Consider the following 15262-nt stretch of genomic DNA (forward strand, 5'->3'; position numbering starts at 1 on the left):
CAGCTCCCCCAGGGACAAGTCCGTCACCTCTAGAATGTCATCCATCCATCTCACCCTTGGTCGGCCCCTCTTCCTTTTGCCCTCCACAAATTAACCATATTATAGCTTAATGTGATGGCCTAGGTCACACCTCATGCTAAGACACTGGTTGTACAGCCAAAACACACTGAGCCACAAACTACCCAATCTTGCCTTAGTCTAATCTAGCATGTTGTCTTAAACCTAGCCTATTGCTTTCCTAAGTGTTGGATGTGGCAACACTATTAACAAGTAAGAAATGCATGAGAAAGATAAAAATAAGTTCCTGTGATACAGAGAAAAAGGGACTGAGACATCACCCCTGAAGAAGGCTTCTACATCTCATACTTTTCCTAGCACAGGAATCCAAATTAAAACCTTTCCACTTAATGTCTAACCAATATCTGCTTGAACAAAGGGATCCAAAGTTGATTCTACGATGCAGCTGGAACAAGTGTTCCTGCTTCAGTGCATCTGAATCTTTCCTAAGTGTGGTGCCCAGGACTGGACCCAGATGTGAGGCGAGGTCTGACCAGAATTGTAGAACAAGGAACACCTTACTGAGGAAGCCACAGCTCTTGCCTGCTGTTGTGTTGAGTCTGGGGGTACTTCCAGCTCAATATTCTCCTGTCAGCATACTGTAGTTGGACAACCCAATAGTCCAGACAATGGAATCTTTGGCTGTGTATGGTATCTGGACTCAGTGGTTGTCTTGCAATTGACCCAGTTCTCAAAATCCAAAGTGAGGACAGGATGAAAAAGCATTAATTGTTCTAATCCAGTGTTTCTCAGCTTCAACAACTTTAAGATGTGTGTTCAACCTTCAGAATTTCCCACCTCTTAAAGTTGTTGAGGTTTTGCTGCTCTAAACTCTGATGTGCTTTAATTGTACTGTTTCATGTTATATGTATACCCACATCCAGCCCATTTTCCCTCAACTACTTCTGTAGTGGAATGTGGCTTAATTAATCTGTGGCACAAACCCAGCCATCGTGTCTTGTATACTCTGGTTAATGGCTTCATGCAAGAAGTTGAAGACATCGAACACAACAAGCCATGGCTTACACAGTGACGTGCTCCTTGTTCTACAATTCTGCTTGCCTGGAAAGGCATCCCAAAGAATCGTGTTCTTCGACTTCCTGATCTCCCAAATCAAACAGCTTTACTGTAGACCCCCCAGTTCTAGCTTTCCAGCTGTTCATGCACAGAACTAACTATAAACATGTCTTTGCTGCATCAGCTGCACTCTATGGTGTCTTTCTGGGCTTGCAGAATACAGCACACCACATGCAGTGAAATTCTGCTAAAGCTGCAGAAGTGTGGGAGTTGGGGGTAGGGAGAGTATAATCCCATCCATTGTAGTGTACTACAGCTGAAATTCCTTTTGCAGTGGCCACTGAAGAGCTGTCAGAAAAGGTAGATACAGATTGGTTTGGTAAAAACTAAGCCTGGGGTGTCATAAAATCATAGTATCACAGAACTGTAGAATGGAATTGGCCACGAGTGTTAGATATAAAAATAATGAAACCCGGACCAGAGATCTCTGAAAAGGCACCTACTTTATTTGAGCGGTTTGCAAAGCGCGGTGGGCACCTCGACCAGGCTACGCAGAGTCTGATCGAAAGGAGAGATGCCACACCCGAAATTACAAATACACACTTTCTTATACCTTTCCCTGTTTCCCTCCCCCCCCCTTTTCTGGCCTGTTTCCCCATTGGCTGGGTACTTCCAGACGCACAGTCTTCCGACCGCCTCATCCCCTGGACCCCTCTACCTTATTTTGCTTACGCTTGTAAAAGCCTTATTTCGAAACATTTTAAACATTCCAAGGTTTTCACACATTGAAATCTTTATAGGACACTCTATCTCCTTGTTTAGCACATCCTGGAGGAGCCTCCGTTTGATGTTGTTCTTATCACACATTTGGTATATGTCTCGTCTGTTGGTCATTGTTAGGCTACAAGACATCTGAAGGCTAAGCTTCTAATTACTTAGAGGCCCATTGCTTCCCTTTGTTTCTTTTGGAAGCGTTCCAAGTTGTTACCTTATTTGTAAGCATGCCAGTCTCCACCTCATCATTCCAAGGCTTTTACACATTTAAATCTTTACCTGTGTTAGTTCTTATCATTTGGTGAGTTTTCCCCACTATCTCCTTCATGTTGGTTTAAGTATTTAACATTGTGTGGCTCACTAGCTTGAACTTATTTACACATATTGCTTCCCCTTTGCTCCTTTGCTATTAGCCAATATTAGTATTTACACCTTAAAATCTCCCCCAGCCACGATCTATATGATATTGCCTTATATGGCTATATACATATAGATCTTCCTTATTTCTTTACAAATTGTATTTTTCCATATCTTACACGAGGAACATCCAGCCCGTGGTTTTCAATCTCAGCAACTTTAGAAGATGTGTACTTCAACTCCCAGAATTTCACAGCCAGCTGGTCATTTGAGGTTGGTCATCTATGCTTTCAGTGAGGACTCTGGAGTGATTTGTTGTACAGTCCAGTTGTTTGCTTTCTTGGTTATCCGTGGTATTCTCAGGAGTATTCTCCAACATCAGTATTCAAAACACTTTCTAACTTGCTTCTTCGAAGTCCAACTTTCACTTCTATAGAATACCCCAGAGAAAACCATTCCCTGCAAAGGAAATCTTTGTAGGTATAGACTTGTGAACATCTTTTCCAAGGCCTTGGTTGCTGTCCTACCGGGTGCTAGTTTGTGGCATGTTTTTTGTCTGCCAGATTCTTTATTGTTGATAGTTGATCCTAAAAGGCAGCAGCTCTCCTCCACTTCAATGTCTTCATAATAATGAAGATACTAAAGTTGGTTGTTAAACCTGTTGTCATTAGCTTGGTACATATGTTCCAAAGGGCTATAATTCAAAATATACGACATATACTGTAGTTAACATTGGTAACAATAAATTGAAAATCTCAGTGTCTTGCTCTGCCTACATGCGATCGATCTATTAGTCTGGCAAAGGACTAGAAATATGTTGAGAAAGAAAAGGATCTAATGAGTACCTCCTGAATCAAAAAATCGGGCCATTAAATGTTCCTGAGTGCCTGAGGTTTAACTAGAGGAGCTAAACTGAAAAACATCCGTTGGAGAGGCCAGTGTGGAGTTCTGAAAAGGCACCAAGCTGGGAAAGGTGCAGCACCCGCAGATTTCATGAAGCCTACATGAAGGAGGGAGGGAGAAGGAGAGTCCCTTGTGTTAAGAAAGACAGCTTTAAAAACTGTCATAGATGTACAGCCTTCAAGAAGCACCAAAATCTCCAAAAGGAGCAGGAAATTATACCAAATGCCAAGTGCACCTTTGGCCTGAATCTCATGTAACATTTTCCCAGGGCCCTCAAGGGACATCAGAGAAGAAAGCACCTGACATTTCTGTGGAAGCCACACTTTTTTATCTTCAGATGTGTCACAATGACAGGCTCAAAGCACAGAAGGTGTTGAAGAGCGGGCACCTCCGGCCTGCAGTTAACTTGACCTGTGATGTCCCAGCTGCAGTGAGAAGAGGTCAAGAGTGATCTGGAGAGATGACAGACTCGGCAGCCTTCAAGGTGCTTGATATGTTCTTTATATATCAAATGATGGTTAAAAGGCTTGCTGTCTATAAACTCTTTCTGGCAGCCACTGGGATGTGCAGACTTTCATATCAGAAATGGAAAAGGCACTTTTGCTCATTATACCCACACCAGACTCAAAGTATCTTTCCCGTTTCAGGTCCAAGAAAGCTGCAAATCCTACCCTGTGCTTGGAAGACTGAACTTTTTTATGAAGTAGTAGTTCTACGTTACCTCACGGGTTTTAGGACTACAAAGATCAAATTTCAAGTTTTTTCCGTAAGTGAGTTGTCTTAGCAAAAGTACATTGATCTTTGTGCATCTTAACATCAATTAAGCCTGATACTTTTTTCTTCACTTTGTTTAATCTTTTCCAGGTGTTTGAGCAGAGCTTCTGACTTGAAAAGCTTAAAACCTGTCGAAAGACCATACATGTTACCATTTTATTTTAGTTTTTCTTCATCTAATGTGTTTTTCCTCTGTTCTTCAGGCAAAAAAGGTTTATGAGCTCTCCGTAGCAATTTTCAATCTCAGAAAAACAGCAGGAAAGGAAAAAGGGATGGGGGACACACAAACACACACGTACGCACACACACACACATAGAGGAGAAGAGAGGAAACAAACTCAAATACTAAACTTTAATGTTATAAAGGTACTAGACAACCTGTGACCTGTTGGGTCATCCTTTCAGAGAGATTTCCTTACCAGATTCCTCAATGCCTTCAACAATGGCAGAGCTTCTAATGGACTGGAAAAGTTCTTAAAAATTCAGGGAGACATTCAGAGATGGATCTGCCTTTAAAGTAGCCCATGTTGAACTGTATAGCCCTGTCAAACATCAGGAGTTGACCACAGGAAATGCTTTATGACATTTTGTATTATGTCATAAAATGTTTTATAAAATTTGCCAAATTTCAATCCCACAGGAGTTATGGGTCCTGGATTTTGGATGCGTTCTCTAAGTTAGCCCATTTGAGGTACCTTGGTTCAAAAATTGTAGCCCTACGACACGCCATTTCGCCCAGTTAAAGGTTAGGTAAAGGGTAAAGGTTTCCCTTGACATTAAGTCCAGCCGTGTCCAACTCTAGGGGGCGGTGCTCATCTCTGTCTCAAAGCTGAAGAGCCGGCGTTTGTCCGTAGACACTTCCATTACCTGCCCACCGAAGCGGTGCCTATTAATCGACTCACATTTGCATGTTTTCGAACTGCTACGTTGGCAGGAGCTGGGACTAGCAATGGGACCTCACCCCCTCACGTGGATTCGAACTGCCGACCTTCCGATCGGCAAGCTCAGTGGTTTAACCTGCAGCACCACCGCGTCCCTTAGTTAAAGGTTACACACAGACAAACAGGAGAGTTTTAGCAGCATATAGACTACAGTGATCAACTTGAATGGGCAGAGAACAAGGGGGAAAAGAGTGATTTGGGGACTGCCTCTCAACCTTCCAACCCAAGGTTCTAGGTTCAAATCCCTAATAATCACCAGGAGGCATCTGTGCAGATGAAGGGAAATAAACATTTGGGCCTGGAATGGATGGATCCGTATGCTTACCTTTTCCAGATGCTGTTGCCAATAAAGATCTTCTTAGCCCCATTTGCATAACCAAGCAAGCGTATCGTTATGCTATAATGATGTGTAAATAAGTACTGGGATGTAAAGCCTAGCTAGAGGCCTCGCATTGGAATGAGAAATAGACTCAGTGAGTGAACAGCCAGGTGTAATATTTAGGACATCCGGAGTACTGATTTCTGGAACTTGGAAGTCCTTGTTATCATAGGAGTCCTTGTTGTCTCAAAGTCTTTACAAGGTGAGCTTTCATTTTAAACATGTGCATAAGTTCAAGAAAAAGCTCCACAGAGTAAGCCTAGGTAGAATTGAGCTGCAGTTTCTTTTTTAATTTTTTTTTCTTCATAAAACTTTATTAAATTTCAACAAGAAATAAATATAAAAAAGAAGAAAAAGAATTGAGAAGAAAAGATCAGAAGGAAAGCAAAATTAAGAGTGCAGAGAAGAAAAAAGAAAAAAAGAAAAGCTTCTGACTTTCTTTGGTACAGATACAAATATAAGATGTGTTAACCTCTTACTCTAAAATTAACAATGGTACGCAATATTTCTATAGGTAAAGGTTTCCCTTGACGTAAAGTCCAGTCGAATCCGACTCTAGGGGGCGGTGCTCATCTCCGTTTCTAAGCCTTGGAGCCGGCGTTGTCCATAGGACACTTCCGGGTCATGTGGCCAGCATGACTCACGGAACGCCGTTACCTTCCCGCCGAAGCGGTACCTATTGATCTACTCACATTGGCATGTTTTCGAACTGCTTGGTGTGCAGGAGCTGGGACGAGCAACGGGAGCTCACCCCGCCGCGCGGTTTCCCAAAATTAAAGTTTCATTTCTTTCAGTTTCAAGCAAAAAGTCCAAAAGAGGTTTCCAAGTGGAAAGGTAGCTGGACAAAGTCTTTTCTTTAATCAGTGTAGTCAGTTTCTCCATCTCAGCCAATTCCATTAACTTCACCATCCATTCTTACATTGTAGGTACAAATTAGGCTGCAGCTTCAAATGTTACAAGGAGGGTCACCTGCAGGGTGAGTCAGAAAAGTCAAGATGGCAGTGGCCACCATCTGCTTCCAGCTGTCCTCTTGACCTTTTTTGACACATGCGCAAAGTCCACAAGCTAGCCTGGCTGCAGCACAACCCTGGTTTCTTTTCAGAAATGAGTTCTTTTGATTTCACTGGGATGTCCTCTCCAGGGAATCCATTATAGGGTTGCTTCCCTCTTCACACCCCTGAACACTGCAGAAAGATGCAGTTGACCTCTTTTAATGGAAGATGCTAAAGGCATGACAAACAGGGTCCCCTACTCCAGGGTGAAAGCTGTTAGAGCTGATCAGCTCCAACAGACACATTAAAGAGCTGCCTTGCCATCTCACTGGAATGAAGGCAGCGGACGCATCCTTAGGGCAATATTGCGCAGAGAGGGCCCAGCACAGGGAAATTGCATTTTGCTTAGATAGCGCTATAACCAAGCCCCGCAGGACGGCTCTGAAGCAGAACGGAGACTCGTGGCGAAAGCACAACGGGCGACCTCCTCAGAGGGCAGGGAATCATAGATCAATGGCCCGGCTCTGCATGAAGCCCAGGCCTCTGCCCCTGCTCCCAGCACAGCAAACAAAAGGCAGCTCAAGGCTCAGAGTCATGCAGAGAGGCAGCCCACAGCCTTACAGGCAACTTCAATTATGAAACTAATTTATAGCACACTAGGATACCCCAGAACACAATGTGGGAATTACTGTCTTTGAAAAATGCTAGATGAGCTAACCCTTAAAATCTCCCTGAAGTCAGTTCCTGGTTAGACAGTTTTCATGGCAACGCTACGTAAGAAGTTTGACTTTCCTTCTGGAATGTAATTTTGACTTCCCAGCCTAAGCTTCAGCTGCAGGATTTCCTCATCGTGTCCTCACAAGTCCATCTGTTCAAGATCAGAGAACCTCACCCTTCTTGACAAGAAGGGCTTTGGGCACCATGGTCCTCTGCAGGTGTCCATAGAGGGCTTTTCCCACAGCAGCCTTCAGCAGCTCATCTCTTGTACATAAACCAGTGGAAAGAGAATTATCTCTCGGCTCCAGATGATCCCTTTCTGGATCTCAACAGGGTAGAAATAATTTAAATGGTGGAGGCTGGAGCCCTCTTGAAATGGGAGGTTGGGTTGCATGGTGGAGAACATCTAGAGCATCTAGAGTTGGTTTTCAAACTTGGCAACTCTAACATGTGTGGACTTCAACTCCCAGAATTCCCCAGCCAGCATGGATTGGTAGCGGGTCAAGAGGATATGGTTGCTGTATATTTTACAAAATATTTGCACCTTAACCATCTTCCAAAAAAAAAAAGTGGCCCTAGCATAGCCTGCAGATTATCTCAGAACTTCAACCCATGTCTATCCCTCACTTCCAATGCTTTTTGGCCAGTGTCTTGGGTCCATTTGCATTCTTTTGAAATTTCAACCATTCTGGAGGAAGCGGCTATTCATACAGCAGCTCTCAGCTACAAACAGGATCCTCATCCTATTCTAAGACACGCTGCTCAAGTTTAAGGAAGCACCTTCAAGTCCTGGCAAATCCAGCATGCCTCATTAGCATGTAAATTGAGTTGTCCAACAATGCAACTCTGAAGAAGCTGTTTGTTGCCACTCCCACTTCCTTGTTCTCTCTTCCTTCTTCTCCACCAGAAGCCAGAACATGGATGTGTGCTGCTCTCCTCCATTCTGGGCACCATGTGGTGGGCCTGGAATTCCCCTTTCTTCCACGCAGCTCTTGGCAGCTGTAGGGCTGAGAGTTTACGGCAAAACTAAGAATTTAGAAAGGAAAGAAGAACAAAGGAACTTCATCTTTCCCACCAAGATGGATGTAACACAAGCAACAATAAAGTCAGTAAGAAATTCTTTTTACTTACCTTAACCTAATATGTCTAAGCATGTGATTCTTTATGCTTGGGAGGGCTGAGTGTGAAAGATCCATAACCTGTGTTTCTCTGGCATGCTCACTGAAGCTATCTAAGATAATATTCTTTTTCTGTGCCAGCTTCTCAGCTGTGTTATAAGCTCTTCTCCTGTCCTAACAGCCAGGAACCACGCTGAGACAAGGAACAGGTCTCTAGTGTTTTATTACAGCTACATAACAGAATCCTAACAAACTGAAGAAACGTGGGAAAAACCCAGACATATAAACCCCAAAGGCTAAGGCGGGCCCGATCTGTGTCTCTTGGAATGGCTACCCAATTCCTCAGTGCTACGCATGGGCTTTACAGCCTGGATGGGAGCCCCCTGCTCGCCATCCTTACTCATGACATCTCCATTTCAGTAGTTCTAGCAGGTCACTGAACTGACTTCAGTAACTGCTAGTATTTGCTGTATCTTTCTTTCCTTTCTTCCAAAGCACCATATTTATAAAAGAAGGAAAAAAGCAAGGAATACATTTCTGGATGATTGATTTCCTACCCCGTCCCTCGTCCCTGTCCAAAGTGCTCAGCCACGAAGCCTGGAGTTGCTGATTTCAGAATTCTCTGCTTAACAGCATAATCATTTGGGGAGGCTCGAGGCCACAGTCTGCATTTTCAAGAGATATAAAAGGAAGACATGTTGAGCCGGTTGTTTACAAGGCTTTCAGCAATGTCAGGAAGTTTGGGCATCCGAGAAGGACAAATCATGTTGTCAACTTCAGGGCATGGAGAGTTTAAGAAACTTCCCAGGGGTAAATTGAAGACTGGGCTGGTCTCTCTGGGAAACCCCACAGATCACATAGTTAACTCAAAGCCAATCAGTCTGGTCAATGAAAGCAGATCAGGTGCCACCTGGTTTCCTGTGGTGGATGGTCCTTAACCAAGGTCAAAAGTTTACCAGGCTAATCACGTTTTGCAAACAGCTCCTGTTTGGTTAATGATATTCAGAAATGGCAGCCACAATGTATTTATGTAACCTCATTAGACTTAGGGAAGCTGGAGTGCCTAGTTAAGGAACCACACACCATAGGAGAAAGATGCTTTCATTAACTAGACTCAGTGGCTTCTCTGCCTTGCAAACCTTTTCAATAATACGTGATACAAGTGATAAAGCGATAGGTATAAGTGATGGCTGAGCAGGCACAATGTGCCAGTGCTCATGTCCTGCTTGGACCTTCTCAGAGGCATCTCATGGTCACTGCAGGACCAAAATCCTGGACTAGTTGGGTTTTGGGGTGATTGGGCATGGCTTTTTTCATTTTTATGGAAACCTGCAATTTGTTTTCATGGCGCTGCGGGATAAACCGCTGGGCTGCTGAGCTTGCCGATCGGAAAGTCGGTGGTTCGAATCCGCGTGATGGGGTGAGCTCCTGTTGCTAGTCCCAGCTCCTGCCAACCTAGCAGTTTGAAAACATGCAAATGTGAGTCAATTAATAGGCACCACTTCGGCGGGCAGGTAAAGGCATTCCATTTAGTCATGCCGGCCACATGACCACAGAGGAAGTGTCTACGGACAAACGCCGGCTCTTCGGCTTTGAAACAGAGATGAGCACCGCCCCCTAGAGTCGGACACGACTGGACTTAATGTCAAGGGAAACCTTTACCTTTACCCAGTTCTGATTAGGAGTAAACACCTCCTCTATGGGTCTAGATGAACAATAGAAACCACACCATAAAACACCTTTCTCCAACTTAGGGTCCTCCAGGTAAGCAGACTTCAACTCCCAGAATTGTCACCCATGAACATGCTGACTAGGGAATTCTGGGAAGTGAATGCGCTTATCTGGAAGGTGTTCAAGTTAGGGAAGGCTGTTCTAACAGCATGTGGTTTTTTAATCCCTATCGAGGAAGGAAGGTTCAAGAATATGCTACATTATTAGTTCTATTATTAGTGAAATGATGCAGTGATTTCTGTGCAGGACCAGACCAGGGTTAGGCATGACAGAACATCAGCTGAGATCCACTGTTGATTGAGATGCTGGCTGAATTCTACTTTCCCAGTTGGAAAGCTTCCAAGTAGCATGAAAAAAAAGAAAAACTCAAGAGATTATGCGAGAAAAGGATGATGTTCTGGAGGAGGTCATCTAGTCCAAATCCGAGGATGAGCAATGCCACTCCAGCTTTCTCAAGAGATGACCATCTGCTTAAGCCTCTGCTTAGGGTAAGCAAAGAAGAATCTACCATTCTTGATGCAGTCTGTGCCCCTGTTTATTTATTTTACTACTAACATGTCTATGCTAACATGTCCGTTTCAACAGGCTCTGAGCAGCATAAGCATAAACAAAACTTTTTTAAAAACCCACAGTATCAATCATAACGGAGCCACTTACCAGAGGCAGGCCTAAACTTAATGCTCTTTCCCAGGACCAGGTTTTCACTTTGCTAAGAAAACTCATGTAGATGTGGCAACATCTATTTACTCCACAGGAGAGGGGCCACCACTGAGAAGGCCCTACTATGGGGTCCCTCCAGAACTCCTTAGGGAAAAGGATCCTCAGCAGGCATTCTCCTTCTGATCTCACAGGATGGGCAAATTCATTCTGGAGCTGCTGAAAATGTGTTATGGTATAACTGGGAAGTTTCCCTTAATGTTTAGTTAGCATCTCCTGTCCTCCAATTTTCCTCTCTTGTCCCAAAACTTGCCCATTGAAACAACACAAAATCTCCTGCACAATAAAGTCCTATAGAGACTGGAAATCACAAACATGTCTCCTCTTACTTGTCTCTAAAACCTAAGTGTGCTCAGCTCCTCCAGCTGACACTCACTAGCCATGCGTTCCAGACCACGGACTATCCTGATCATTCCTGAAAGGTGGTCTAGTTTGTTAATGCTCCTCTTAAAACAAGTCCCCCCAATTCTTTACAGAAGACCTTTAAAGATATGTGCGCCCTCTATGCATGTGATTATAAATATGCAGTGTGAGTAACCTATGGCCCACCACTCAGCAGAACACAGACCATGCAGTGCCCTGAGATAGATGATGGAGGTAGATACATAACTGTGCCCCCCATAGACAGAAGAACCCAAAGCACTGTAATTTTCAGCAGAACAGAGAACTTGCAAGTTAAGTGAATGAATATCTTTATCACGGTCCTTGACCTGCCTTTACGAAAAAAGAAAATAGTTTAATCCAACAATTTGTTGTCAGGAAAAAGGAAAGCAATGAAACAGTGAAACAATATATCTAATTAAAAGTTTTGCGCCATTGTGCAACCTGATAAAAATATTTGGCCACCTGGTGTGTGTGTGTAGAGTCAGCATCCCTTAAAAAGAAATAAACACAAAATCTATCAAATTTTGAGATGGTTGGGGAGATCAAAGCACGTCTTGGGGCATCATAAAAAGGACACCGTATGACAGCCTTTCTCAATCTTTTGACCCTGGAGGAACCCTTGAAATATTTTTCAGGCCTGGGGGAACCCCTGCGCAGTCAGGCTCAAATATAGGCCAGAAGTTGCAAAACTGTTATATTCGTTTCATGAGTAGGCCTGTATATACGCATTAACAGTCTTCTTAAACTAAAAATAAAGAACGAAACTTACCTCTTTCATGTGAAGTTGCCCAAATTTAAAATATATTTTTAAAATAAATTGTGATCGCCCAGGGAACCCCTAGTGACCTCTTGTGGGATCCGAGGGTGCCGTGGAGCCCTGGTTGAGGGACCCTGCCATGGGCAAAGTTTCTACCTCCCCAGATCCACCAGGGCAAAGCCTCTGCAAATAAGGAGTCCCATGAAATCATCCTGCCCGGCAAATTAGGTGAAAGCAGCTTACCAAAATGCATGTATTGGCAGAAATGCACAGAGGTACTTTTTATATTTACAGTATATTATTAGCCAAGAATGAAAAGAAATAACTGACACATCTATTTAATGGAGAATATTGTCCTCTCTCTCATCGATAGTCTATCATCTATCATCACCACCTATCTATGACCCTTATCCACCAGACAATATTCTGTGATCAAGGAAAAAGTGAGGCAGGTTCTGATGCAGATCATTTCAAAGAAAGGGACTCCTGTTCAAAAGTCCAGCTGCCTTTGCCTGGATTATATGCTAAAATCAATAATTTTCTACGGGTTTTTCCCTGTGTTCAAAGACTTTCAATCAACACTACAACACTACAATTTATTTGGATTATTTCGGTTTTGGCATCTTAGCATTTTCTCTCTTTGACCATAGTCAGCCTCAGCCTCTTCTTGCTGCACCCACAAGATATTTTTTAACTTTCGATCCCAAATCCTGCTTCCCTTTCCCCAGGAAACTCTCGAAATTTTGGCTGGAGCCCGTGAGAGGCTTCAGTGTGTCTTCAGCCCCACCTCCAGGACAGAAGCAGAACTGCATGGCTTGGACCTCACCAGAAGGTGCTCTGATTTTCCATAATGAACAAAAGATTATTTGTGGTCGTGCAGGCTGTCAAAATACTACAAATCCCTAATTGGCAATTAAGGGTTGGGTGTAAATTTCAGTGATGGGTTTCTGTAAGCTCACATGAGGTGCTATTGAATTTATATTGGGATGACCAACCAGAGCAGGTGTTTCATTGATAAGCAACAGTTTTAGTAGTAAAAATGGATTTTAGCAACCTGGAAGAGTTTCCTTGGGATTTTGAAAGCTGTGTTGGGTTTTGAAAAATGTGCTTCACCAACCCTGTGTTCTCTGCTTCCTGCTTCCTTGCAATACTTCCCAGTTCTTCCCCTGGGTTCACACAATACATTTATGCAGTGAAGCTGCAAACTTAATTTAACCTTGGTTTGTTTGTTTTGTTGCTCAGAGTGTTGTGTGAACCAGACCTTTGGGGTAGTTTATGATGCAATAAATTGCGGAAAGCCATAAAATTTATTGCGCAGACTCAGAAGTAGCGAATTATATTGTGTAAACACAGATGCTGAATCTCAGATGAGTCATTTGTCTGTAAAAGTGCCTAGCTCATCCCACTAACATCTTCCCCAAAACCAGGCTTCTCAGTTAGGGTGCCTTTTGAACTGAACCTATAATTTTTCCTACATATTATGTGTGTGTCTTTTCTACTTGCTCTGTTTTAACTGCTGATACAGTTAAATGCAAGTGCCTCCCTGGATAAGTGCCCCCCAGTGCTGTCTGGGGGAATTCTGGGAGTTGAAGTCCACCCATCTTAACATGGCTGAGATTGAGAAACAATGCTCTAGATGCTTTTGGCATGGGTGGATTACATATTCTCTGCAAAGACAGACATCTCTATCAGTGGTTAAAATGTAAGGAGATAAGTGACACACAGATATGCTCACTGGGAGACTCTGAGTTCACATCAGTTACTGCAAACACTCGTTTATTTACAAAGCTGTCCCCGAGGCAAATTCGTGTTGATTCACTCATTTATTTAGGATATATTTAATTGTCCTTTAGTAAAAACTCCCTGAGCAATGTAAAATAAAATGACAAAAGCAATAAAGAGCTAAAACGAAAGCAGTGAAAAAGGAACTTAAAATTAGATCATGACCTGCAGGACAGATAGAAGGGGTTGAACATAACTAAGAGCTACAATACTTGTCATGAGTAAGGATGGCGAGCAGGGGGCTCCACTCCAGACTGTTAAGCGCATGCGTAGCACTGAGGAATTGGGCAGCCATTCAAAGAGACACAGATCGGGACCGCCTTAACCTTTGGGGTTTATATGTCGGGGTTTTTCCCACACTTATTCAGTTTGTTAGGATTCCCTGTTATATACAAGCAATAAAACATTAGAGACCAGTTCCTTGTCTCAGCGTGTTTCCTGGCAGTTAGGACAATCTATTTATCTATCTATCTATCTATCTATCTATCCATCCATCCATCATCTATCTATTTATCCATCCATCCATCCATCCATTATCTATCCATCCATCCATCCATCCATTATCTATCTATCTATCATCTATCCATCCATCCATCCATCCATCCATCATCTATCCATCCATCCATCCATCCATCCACCCATTATCTATCTATCTATCTATCTATCTATCTATCTATCTATCTATCTATCCATCCATCATCTATCTATCTATCTATCTATCTATCATCTATCCATCCATCATCTATGTCATGAGTAAGGATGGCAAGCAGGGGGCTCCCATCCAGACTGTCAAGCGCATGCGTAGCACTGAGGAATTGGGCAGCCATTCAAAGAGACACAGATCGGGACCGCCTTAACCCTTGGGGTTTATATGTCGGGGTTTTTCCCACACTTATTCAGTTAGGATTCCCTGTTATATACAAGCAATAAAACATTAGAGACCAGTTCCTTGTCTCAGCGTGGTTCCTGGCTGTTAGGACAATACTCCAGCAAAAGGGATGAGCTGACGTGGCATCAGAGGGGGTGCCAGGTGGGCCTGGCTGGGGAGAGCAGGCCATCTGCACAGCAGGCCGATACTCTCTACCCCGTGGACTCAACCAAAGGTCCTTCTTGCCTTCCTGCCTCTGTCCAATCATTCAGCAAGACTGTAGTGGGAAATGTTTTTACAAGTGCCAAAGGTCTCCGCTAGAGAAGATGGATGATATTGTTAAGGAATTATAATTTTAAAAAATGTTCCACTGCAACAGACAGGACAAAACTTTTAAAAAAAACCCATATTCTATCAAAAGATAGACCTTTCGAGGAATGTATGGCTGTAGTTCATAGCAAAAATGTTTCATCTCCTGCCTATGTGTCTGTCAAGGCTGATAAAGGCATGTGACCTCATCTTGCTTGGAATGTTCTCCATTCAGCTCTGTTTTCTTTGGATGCTGCTTGATTCTGGAAGAAACAAAAGATTCTTTCTTTCATTAAACCGTTTTAAGAATACATGGGGCTGCTGCTATGACCTATTTGGCAAGGACTGGATAAGGCATGAACCCTCTTTCAACCTGGAGTCACAGTGAGAGACTCAATTCCCCAAACCCTGGGTGTTTGGTACACCCCACCACCTTGAGGAGGAGGCTCCTATAAGTTCAGAGATGGCAAGGCACCTGCCTTTTTATTTGTGCATAACGAGCCTTGACGAGACCTTGGACCATCTCAGCTGTGGAGATCACCAGATGGTTTTGTAGAGGAGCTCAGGGTCTACCCATGGACAGCGACTCTGGATGGCTAACACTTCTTGGTTTTAGCTGTACCTCAGCTCACCCCTTCCTTTAGGGGACCCCGCTACGTCCAACAGATTCAACCAGTATGGTGAA

Source organism: Candoia aspera, chromosome 10 (genome assembly GCF_035149785.1).
Source record: "Candoia aspera isolate rCanAsp1 chromosome 10, rCanAsp1.hap2, whole genome shotgun sequence".
Lineage (NCBI taxonomy): Eukaryota > Metazoa > Chordata > Lepidosauria > Squamata > Boidae > Candoia > Candoia aspera.